This window comes from Sylvia atricapilla, chromosome 10 (genome assembly GCF_009819655.1).
Source record: "Sylvia atricapilla isolate bSylAtr1 chromosome 10, bSylAtr1.pri, whole genome shotgun sequence".
In the NCBI taxonomy this organism is placed as follows: Eukaryota; Metazoa; Chordata; class Aves; order Passeriformes; family Sylviidae; genus Sylvia; species Sylvia atricapilla.
Window position 1 is genome coordinate 19,655,053 of NC_089149.1, and position 11,493 is coordinate 19,666,545.

Sequence of the window (11,493 nt, forward strand, 5' to 3'; positions counted from 1 at the left end):
TTAAAATTTTACCCATTTTTAGCATCCTTTTAAGATATCTACCTCCCCACTGCTAGAAAGAGAAGCATATGGAAGCACACTCAACCCTCACCTTTCATTAGGTAGCAGACTCATGAGCAATTATCAGAATACATTATCATCTAATTAACACAGCATAATCAAGGGGAACAGAAAAAAAATATGTAGTGTCAGTCTCCTCTCTGAAACGCTCTTAAGGGAAAAAACCCACCTGTAAACACAGATATATTTTCTGAAATCACTGCATGGATTTAATGACAATCTGTATAAGACATTGCAACTTTTGATACTGCAGAAATAACTCATATTTATAAAAAAGAAATGCAAGCCAGGACCAGAATGAATGGCTTAAAATTTGGAAAAGAATTTGTTGAGCCAGTAGCTGTAAACACAAGAGCTGAGCCTTGCAGAGCTCCAGGCTGCCACAATACTCAGCAGTCAATCCTGTTTGTGCTGCAGTAGTTACTGATGGGTGGGTTCCCCAGTACCACAAGGATCTGTAGGATAGAAGAAATTGGTTCCAGCTGAGGCCGCTTTTCTGTGCTCTGAAAAATATAGGATACTGTAACATAAGCACCATCCTTGCTGGAAAGGGAGGGGATGTCTTCAAGGAAAGCAGACAGATGGACAGGAACTCTGTGCTACCATCTGACTCCCTATTTAAATCTCTTTCCCTAGTCCCTACAGAAACACTGCTGTGAAGATAAAACATTGGGTAGAAAAGAGAACGCACCAGGTTACCTGGGAGGGACACCAGTGGTACAATCAGGAAATGTAATTCCCTTGCTTGGGAACCACAGAGGGCACAGAGAAGAGAGTGTGCTCCTCTCTCCTGATGGAGGATTCAGAGTGACCTAAGCAGGAGGGAACTTCCAACACCAATAAAAAAAAAGATAGTCAGGCTCCATTCAGTTGCACTGTGCAGAAATCACTGTGATTTATGACTTCTGCCAGGAACCAACTGCAGAGAGGGAAAACACCACCCCTGTGTGTGCCCCTCACACTGAGCACACAGCACCTCGTGTCTGTGGAGCGACCACGGCTGCCTGCTCTACACAGACACAATATTAATGGAATTAATTCCTAAGGCAATGGGAAAATACTACATGGGAGAACTTCCAAGTCACAAATTCTGCTTACTTAAGCTAAGCTGCTTAATCAAGTTAATTGAAGGAATTAAAAAAGCATCTGGAGAAGAACACATTCACCAGCCAGTCTCCAGTCACTCCTGAGCTGGTGTTACTTCTTCTGGGAGCCAGTTCCCCTGCTGGCACAGCACAATCTATCATCAGCCATTACACTGATTACCATCCATTAGTTTTGCTAAGTACTAATGAATTCAAACCTACTTTTGTAATTTATTTACAAGCTACTCACATTCTGGATATGAAGCACATATATACAATGCTTCGTGTTAACAAGAGAAATGTGGCTGCATATTAAAGAGTTGCACGTTAAAAATGACCAACAGAAGTAATAATTCTCCTCACAAGGAATTGTTTGTGGATTTTTTTTTTCCCTTTTGGCAAAACAAGCAGGACAGGTTACAGCCTTCAAAAATATAACTGGTTAATATACAGGGGGAAACAGAACTCACAAGAATTACAAATTTTAAGAATCAGTCCCATAAATAAAAAATTCAATTAAAATGTCATTTTAGCAAACATTGGGGAAGGAGTTGAGACTCTTATAAAACAATGGGGTTTCTTGCCTGCTATTAAGGCAGGGTGATTAAAATGAGAGATAATCCTCTTTATTTCAAAAGCTAATTATTACATGTAATGAAATTTCTTCTTGTACCATGAGACTGAACTGAATTCTACCAAGACCATCAACCCACACATCTTTGCTGTAATAAAGTAACTGCTTGAATTTTTCCTTACAATCCTATTTCTACAATAGACTATTAGAACTCAGCTTTGATTTCAGCACACCACATTCCTTACCACTACGGAAACCAAATGCAGAACAGCTGTGGAAGCAAACCTCACTGTAAGCAAACATTCAGACAAAAAAAAAAAAAAAATTACAAGTAAAAAATCCCTTGTGAAAACCCCTTCATCAGGAATTCTGACTAAAGTTAAACTGCTAGTTTAGCCTTGGCTTAAGGATTATCCAGAGGAAGCATCCCACACACATTTTTCCCAGGAGGTGTAAAGAAATGCCTGCATCTGTTAAGTGCCCAGATTTTCCATCCTGCCAACCAGCAGTGCTCTGGAGGAACTGAGCTGTTTGCTATGCTACTGCTTCCTGCATTGCTAATTCAGACATCTAAATTTAGATGCCAGGTTTAGCCAATAGTTCTTCCCACAGTTAAAACAAAAAGAAAAAAGTTCTGCATCAATTCACTATTTTCACCCATGTGCAGAAGAAAACATGATGTCAGAACTACACACACTGGAATTACAGCCCCAGCCTCTAGCTACGGGGTGAGAGAAACAGTTTCTGCTCCTCTCCTGAATGACTGCACACCAGGCACAGCAGGCACTACTGGGTCACATTTCTATCTCACCCTGGGCACTGCTCACCCCAGGTTCCAAAGATTTTACCACAGGGAAAACAAAATCTAAAAATAAAGAGAGCAAAGGGAGGGGGTTGGCTTCTGCATTCCCAAAGACTTCCTGCTGCCATGTCCCCCATTAGCAGGATGTGGATGGAGTAAAGCAGTAAAAGCAAGCTCATCAGTCACTCTCACGTCCCCTGAGTGTTGAGACATTTCACTTTGAATTTTCCCTTTGGTGTCATTTTCCAGCAGTCAAACTGTCATGAACTAAAACATATGTATTTTTTCTTCCCTTGCACTATTATTCACCATTGCTAGACAGAGGTGTATTCAAGTGAAAACGAATTGATTCTTGTTACTGGGTCTAAGAGCAGGGAATGCAAACCAATTATCAATGCTGAAGGTGACTCACTAAAAAACCCCCATTATTATAAACTGAAAGCCCACTGTATTACTAGACGTGAACTGAAGGCAACAGCCTCATGCACCTCCTCCCATCCCACTGCAGCTTACTGAGGTGAGGGAAGTTCTGTTACCACAGGACTGCTGACTCCTCACAGCAGTCTGAGCATCACAGGAGGACCTTGCAGCAATTTCTGATAGTTCCCTTCATGCACCCGGCCTGTGAGGTCTATTTTCACTCCGTTTCATTTTTTAAATTCTGACAAATACTTAGCCTTAGTCCCTTTGACAAATTAATCACCTTTTTCTCCACCACCTTAAAAAACGGCTGTTGAATGTTCCTCTCTTTCTCTGTCCACACTTCAGTACATTGCTACCAAGAGATCTCACAGGTGAGCCTCTTTTCCTTCTCTCCACCCACACACTTTGTTTCAAATAACACTAATATGAATGCTAAAAAATTTAAAAACAACGAGGACATATTCCAGGTCTCATGTTCATGCTTGTTTAATACAACTAGTTTTATTTGAACTCCAAGGATAAGATATTGCACATGTTGTAACAAATCCTTCCTGAGCACATTCTCACATCTTTGGTAGATGATCATTGCACTTACAACACTGCATCTTAGTCTAAACAAGCCAGCGGTGAACTATGTGCAAGGTTTTCTAGACTACTGGAAACAGTTACGTCAGCACTGACAAAGTACAAAGGAACTTCTTGATGTGATAATATTTTAAATAATCACCAGCTTCAATGTATTATTCGCCTTTGAATACAAAAGATGATAGAAAACCCACCCTTTTTATCTTGCAACATCAAAACCAAAGGACTCCATAAATATTTAGTGAATGACCAGTACACTTAGAAGTTAGAATATCACAGCAAGTGTTACCCAGATGTTAACAGCATCAGAGGCTGATGATGCTGAAGTGCAGGGATAGTTAGGTGCTGGAACAAACCAGATGTAACACTAATATGCAGCAACACAGTAAAATGAGGTTGGGATGGCAATGTTTCTGCCTTTTATAGACTTTGATGTGCCACCATCTTTAGTTCAAACAACTTCTGTCATCTCTAACAGGCTTGACAATAGTTTTCAACAACAAGGAACACAGTATTTCAATTTCTTTATGCTGCATCATAATTTTTGAATGTAAGATGGCAACGCACCTGAACCTCCCTGCAGAGTCAGACTCCCAAAATGTGCTCCATAGACAGGGACTTTGCTCAAACATGGGATAAAAATATCAAAGGTGAGAATTTAATTTATTATTCTCAGGTTTAGCACATCCCAAGTGGTGCACTACTGCTGCTCCTTTCCTAGGCAAAGAACAAAGTAATGGCCCTGTCCAAGTGAATTAGCTGGAGCCTCAAAATACCCTAAGTCTCTTCAAGAGTTCAGCATGTGCTCCTATCACACTCTCAGATCCTCAAATTAAATCCAAACAGACTAGTGATAAGCCATGAGGAACAGATATTCAATTCCCCATGCAGATGCTACACAAATTTGAAGTATCTACAAGAACACCTTTTCACATGTTAAATTAGGATTAACTTTCAAGATAATCAAACAAATGAAGTAGTATATTTTAAGTTTAATGGGGTTTTTTTTAACTCAAGAAAGTGTCTCAGCCAGAAAATACCACAAACAACACCATAAGGACCAGGTCTCAATTTTAACTCTTAAATCTCTAAGTAAGCTATACTGAATTCTGGGATTATTTATAACCTGAGCCAACAATTCACATAAATAGAGTAAAATACAGGACACACTACAAAATTATATTCAATTACATCCTTGAGCAAGGAATACAAAGAAATTAACATGTAAAGTTTATTTCAAAGCAACCATTCACTTCACCCCACTGCAACGATTCTGTTGCCAAAAGCAAATGACAGCAGAGCTTATCATGGAAATGTGGTCTAAAACACTGGGAAAACAAAGTTTCAAACTTTGCTGTCCCCCAGATTACTGAGTGTGTCCAAGCTACCCTAAAGTCGTTCTCAAAACAAGAAACTGTTCATAATTTCACTATAATTTAACTCAAAAAGTAGTTAAAGCTCAGTATTTCCTTTATCACTTAAACCAACTGTTTCTGTGGCTGCACATATAGATTTGACTGTCATGGCATTTTCTCACGTGAAGTAGTACAATCCTTGTTCACAACACTGTGAATTTATTGCTTAATTTTGTGTGGCTTCTATCATGAAATAATTTAATTAGTAAAGAAGCTCAACATTTCTGAGAATTAGTTCAGTGTTCAAAGACAACAGTCGACTTTCTTCCAAGCCATTTTCATCCTTCCAGAGCAAAGCTATTGCTGAGAATGTTCTTACACAAAAACAAAGAACCAACACACAGCTCATGACTACGCCTATAGCTACCATTTAGGGATTTCTGTGGACAGCAGACTCTCAGTATGAAATGCAGCACTGATGTAAATACTTTGTGCAGTGTGGCTCTTTTTTAAAATTATGACCTCCAATAGCTAATGAAAAAAGGTATCCTTCTGCTGGAGGCAATTTGTTTCTGCGTTTGTTTGAAGAAGAGATAGAAAAGTTAAAATTAAATTATAAGTACCTAATTAAGTTCCTAAACCTTTCATCAGATTTGAGAAATCACACCTTTTTCCATGCCTAAAGCTATACAAGTGCTCTTGCATGATTAATGCTCCTTAAAAAGGCAATTCTAAATACGTTGATTTTTGAACATTCACTAAACATCCTTTTTAACAAGGGCTACATGAGGCTGCTGCTGTGAGGTGTAGATGGAGCAGGAATGGTCTCTAGGTACCGGCTTTGCTTCCCCCTCTCACAAAGGGCTGGGCCATATTCAGGTGCCAAGCAGAAAAACTACTGAAGAAACAGAAGAGCAAAGTCAGCTGTCAGCAGTGTCTCTGCTGCCTCAGCACAACGGAGTCCCAGGCTGTCCAAGCCCTCCTTAGGGAATTCCCTCAGCAGCTCCCTATCCCAGCAAGGGGAGGCTCCAGGAGATGAGCTCCTGCAGTCTGGACTGTGGTTAGTTCCCAGGGCATGGACCCATTTCTGCAGGAAGCAAATCCTCATTCTTCTGAGGAGACACTGTGAATACAACCAATCTTTTTTCCTCCTCAAAATCTCCTGGCAAAATTTTCCTGAGGAGTTGTTACTGCAGAAAGGCACGACAGCAGAGAAGTACACACCAGACTTCAACAATAGGTTAGGATGAGAAAGGCAGTACAAGAACATGCTTTTGGAAATGCATGTTTAAATCAGGAAAGCAAACTCATCTAGAGTCTGCTGTACAGTTCAAATAATTAGCTTGCCATCAGCTGCAGGATGGATTTCCTACACTGCTGCACTTCACACTGCACACCAAAGCTTACTTGTCCCTTCAGCCTCTGACAAATCCTAAAAGATAAAGTTGCTAAGTCACCACACTCTGCAATGCAACACAATAAAACCTGTCATCTGACACTTGTCATGAGCAGGATTACTCCACAGCGTTCAATCCAAAGATACACCAAATGAGCACAGGGAAGCAAAAAAAATATACAGAATACTGCTCAGCATTGGTCTAAGTTCAAATGACTTCAGCATGAACAGATTTACGTCACAGAGCACTCATGCTTAAGCCCAGGCACCTCACCTCTTATTAAGGATGAAAATAGATACAAATTCTCCTCACATGCTTCTTTGCTATGGCCAAACCACAGCAAATTATGTAAAATTTCTGCATTTCAATTGCTACAGAAATTAAATGCTGCACCACCTTTGCCTCTGAGGCAAAGGTGACGTCCACTAAAAAAAGACAACCCCCCAAAAAATACAAACATACACAAATGTGTATTTCAACAGGCTACTACCTGACATGACTCCACTTCTGGTGGAAAAGGGGCCAAAGGAAGGAAAGTGGTGAGCTCTGCCCAACACTCTTGATGAGCCAGTCTTTAATAGAGCAGAGGCAGCCAAAATAGAGCCATCAAGCTTTAATCAATTACTCCCAGTCAAATGGCAGTTCTTAGCTCAAAGTCACGGCCACCTGTGAGCACTGATCTCTTAACCACGACTGCTACCAAAAGACATAACCCACATTTTCTAGCTCTCCTTTATGCATTTTCCCATGCTGCCACCAAGGCCACTGGAGCACACTGTTAAATCTCTTCAGAGCAAGGGGTTTTCCCTGATAGGCTGCAAATGCTACTGAGTATACTGCCAGCGTTTCAAACACAAAAAAAACCAAACCAAAACTAACTTTTATCACTTTCCAATCTAAAGGGCTGTGGGCTGTACAAGCAGCTGAAGAAAAGGCATTTCCTGACATCATAGTAAAGTCACCTGAAAGCAGGATTCAGACAGCATCCACCATGTCAGATACTTTAATTCTTGAGGGAGCACAGGTCACTACACTGCTGGCTTCAAGCAACAGCAGCTTTGACACTAACAAAATAAACATCTGCTGTTCTTTGGGAAAGTTAGTTATCAGTGAAGCTGCATTCAGACCTTCCGGAGCAGCACTCCAGTGTATCAGCAGTACACAGTCTAGCACCAGTGGTAGTGATACACACACCTTTTCAAGGCAAAACGCAAACAACAAACCCCCACAAACAACCTGAGCCTGAGTTGACAGGAGTTAAAGAAGTCAGAAGACATGAACTGCTCTTCCGGGAAGCACGTGATGCATTAACATCTTATCCTACAGCACAACCTATGCCAGCTAACACAGCCTGTCACAAAGCCTAAAGCCATCCCCGAAGGCTGTGTGTGCTGCAGAGAGTGACACAGATTCACCAACATGTACACAACCCCATTAAAAATACAGTGGGTGAGGCAGCTATCTGGTCTGGCAAGTTTCAATCCACAGCACTTGCTGATTTTCAATCAGTCCAACAACACCAACTTCCAGAATTATAAGCAAATAAATATCCATATGTAGAAACTTCACGGAGAGTTTTGATTTCAAAAACTGGTAAACTGTTCAGTGGGCAGGTTTAACCAATGCCTTCATCACAGAAAATGAATCTATTCTGGTTTAATAAATACTTAAAATTCCCAGAACAACATGTGTGGCCTGTATCTCCACCAGTCTCAAGGTGCATACTGCACTGACACGGCTCAGATGGACTGCATCCATCCATCCACCCAGAGCTCTGCCAGTGTGGAGCCCTTCATCCCTGGAGACAGCTTTGTTCAGCTTTGCTTCCTGGACAGTGTCAGGAAGGTGGGCACCCATCAGTACCAGCCTCCACTCCTCCACCATCAGTCTCACCTCAGTCTTCAGAGAGGATTTATGAAGTCCAGCAACATTTACAGCCATCCTCTGACCTGGGAAACCTGCTGAGAAGAAAATGCATCCAGATTTCCTTTACATGGATATTCTATTAAGAAAAGTGCATTTATCCTCACTAACTGATGCAGGAAGTAGATATGAGTATCAAGGCATTACTGTTATTCACCCTGGGATTTACCACTGAAGAGCCTCAAGTTTACAGTGAAGTGAAGTTGTCCCAGCACAAAAAGAATTGAGCAGAGGATGTCAGTGCAGCAGTAGTGAGCTGCCAAGCAGACTGAAGAGAGCAGACAGCTAAAACACAGCATGACTTACAGAATTTGAATAAGGCATCCCTTTCTACCTTTCTCTTCTTGGCCATGAAAAATTACTGTGATGGGACAGCTGAGTATCTAGCATGATCTTGCTAATCACTTTAGCCAAGGATTTTTAACAATAATATCTCAGAAAATAATGTAATGCCTCCTTCTTCCTCAATTGCTGTCACTATGTCTCAAATGTGTAAGCAATCAGCTACTCATAGGAAAACCCTCCTGCTGTCTCAATTAAAAGAAGCCAATGCAAAGTAACCATCACATGGAGTCCTGTGACATGGCTTTGAGGGCCACTGTGAAAATTACTTTCCTTCTCCATAAAAAGAGGTCAATGTCCTATACACAGAAGAGGGGAAAACAGTGATTGTGAAGGAAAATGAGACAAAAATAGCTGCCTTGAATTTTCTTGGTACATGGAAAATCCATTACAAAAGTTTGCACAGCAACAATGAAGCCTGACAAGTTAATGACTTCTTGCTTGTGGAGTCACAGGAGAGATGTCCCATCACTCAGAAATTCCTATGCTGCACAAACACGAGTCAAAGATGACTGTAATTTGCTCAAACCAAAAATCAGAAGCTGTGGTTCTTTTAAGAAACAAGATCTCCAATTAGTACTTCTCATGGGGGGGTGGGGGGGGGTGTTATGCTTCTCTTAAAAAAGAACCCCAAACCCAAACCAAAACAAAAATACCCCACCATGAACAACCTCCCAAAAACAAACAAACCCACAAACCTCCCCCCAAAAAAACCAAAACCCCAGAAGTCTCACAACTCTGAAAAGCTCCTTGCAAAAGGTGGCACTGCTTTCTTAGTCCCGAGCCCCAGAGCCTGTTGAGCAGGAAGCCCGATGCTTCAGAGCTGGCTGCAGTGACATTTGCAAAGACAAACAGGCCGATGGGATGGGAGGGAACACAGGGCTCTCGGAGCCCAACAGCACCAGCGTGTACTTCCAGAGCAACACCCACATGAGGGCCTCAGGAAGGCACGGAGCTGGGAAGTTTTCTCATCCTGGTGATGCAGGGAAGCACCGAGTCTCCCTTCAGCCCTGGCAGAAGCACAGGACGGTCATCCAAGGACATCCGGAGTCAGCAGCAAGACACCGAGCACATTAGCTACCAAGGAAACCAGACTTACATGACTAAGGCCAGTTATAAAACTTCCGCTTGTTGTAAGGAGAATGTACAGTATCTGGCATTTCTCTGTCAGCAGCACCAAATAATCTAACAGCAATTTGATATTCATGTCCCTGACCGGCTGCTTTAGTTACAGAAACAACATTAAAAATGCAGCATCCTTCGAGATACACTGCCCAAGTCAGGCCAGTTTCAGCCACAAGCATCAACTCTCTGGCACCGGTTTTTTTTTTTTTTGGTTTTTTTTTGGTTTTTTTTTTTTTTTTTTTTTTTCCCCTGATAAGCTCTTTTGCAGCGTGGAGATATCTTATCAGGGATTGCTTCTGTCACCGGAAGGCAAACAGAGCACTGTGAAAATATCAGGTATGACTTAAGCACCGAAGGGCTGTAGCCAGCATCAAACCAGCAGCTGAAGTGGTAGCTGGCCATCTCTCTCTATATAGGACACTTTCCACCCTGTAGCAGTCTACACTCCAAGTCCTGGGCACAAAGAAATAGAAATGACTCGCTGCCAGCACGATCGCTGCCACATCAACGCCGGAGCCCCTCCGGAACGAGTCGGGCTGCGAGGGCAGCGCTCCGCTCCCCTGCCCTTGGTCCCTCGGCAGGAACAGCGTCCTTACAGCGACAGCAAAGCCACTGCCTGGCTCCGGTTCTCACAAGTAACGTGAGGGCAAATTCAGTCAATACCTTTCTTTGTTGAAACTCAAGTCTCGCATACAAATTCAGGTTTTCTTGACGAAGGTTCAGCTTCCCACTTACAGAGAAGATAGTTTAGTATTTCAGATTCATCTAAACACCTGAACTGAGGTCCGGCTTTTACAGACCAAAAAAGCACCAAGTAACCACTGAAAAACATTAGCTTGTGGCAATCATTAGAGGGTTTGCGTCCGGCAGCGCAAAGTCAGATACATTCAGTTTATGAGAAACGCAGATCTCTAGTTATCCAACATCTAGAAATAATTCTCTTACATAGCTCAGGAAACTAATTTCTCTTGTAAAACACTTCATCATAAAGCAGAAAACGGCTCGCAAGTTTATTACTCCAAACGCCAACCAAACAAGAACCTCCCCCCCTCCACACACACACACACACACACACAAACGCGTCTTTACATAGCGTGCAACAAAACACCGAATTCCCACGAACTGAGGGATTCTCCCGTCGCAAACTTACCATAAACCCCCAGCACGGCACCGCCACCGATCCGCTATGCCGGCAGCGAGGAGATACCGGGGACGAGGAGCCGCGGAGCACGAGTAAACAAACTCGGGAGCCGCCGTGGCCGAGCTCGCCACGCTCGCAGCCCGTGCTCCCCGCCCGGAGCGCGCCCGCCCAGCAGAGGCTGCTCCCCGCCGCCGGCCGCCTGCGGCTGCCCCGGGGAGGCGGCAGGAGCCGGGGGCGGCCGGGGGGAGCCGCGGCTCGGAGCGAGGCGGGCGCCGCGCCCGGGGGGCCGCGGGCGGCTGCCGGGCTGGAGGCGGCCGAGCCGCCCGGGAGCCCTGCCCGGGGGCGGCGGCCTGCGGCGGCTACCGGGCTTTGTGCGCGCTGCCTCCCCCTGGGCCGCCCGCCGCCGCCTCATGCGAGAGCCGGCACAGCTGGGGAGCGCCGTGCCCCCTCGCGAAAGTCGATCCCGCTGATCTCATCACCGCCGGTTACTAATCCAATGACCGCGGAATTAACAGCAGATGGCAACGCCCCTTCCCCCCGGCCCGGCCCCGGCGAGCGCGGCGCGGCTCCGGCGCCCGCAGAGCCCCGGCGGCCCCGCCGCTCACGCGTCAGAGTGGCCCTCGGGCAGCGGCGAACTTTGCCGGCAGCGCGGCCGGCCGCCGCCCTACGGGCCACGGCGAG

The 11,493-nt window shown here is 44.1% G+C and overlaps 1 protein-coding gene across 3 annotated transcripts in view; it reads right to left on the minus strand.

Moving 5' to 3' along the window:
- Nucleotides 1-11,002, minus strand: part of SPSB4 (splA/ryanodine receptor domain and SOCS box containing 4) — a 78,356-nt gene extending 67,354 nt beyond the window's left edge. For 2 of the 3 annotated variants that reach the window (XM_066326240.1, XM_066326242.1), the window contains exon 1: nt 10,822-11,002. The gene's annotated coding sequence lies outside the window, so the exon portion shown is untranslated. Of the gene's footprint in view, nt 1-8,174; nt 8,243-10,821 lie in introns of all 3 variants that reach the window. The other variant, XM_066326241.1, reaches the window with a different exon arrangement.
- Nucleotides 11,003-11,493: the final 491 nt, after the last annotated feature.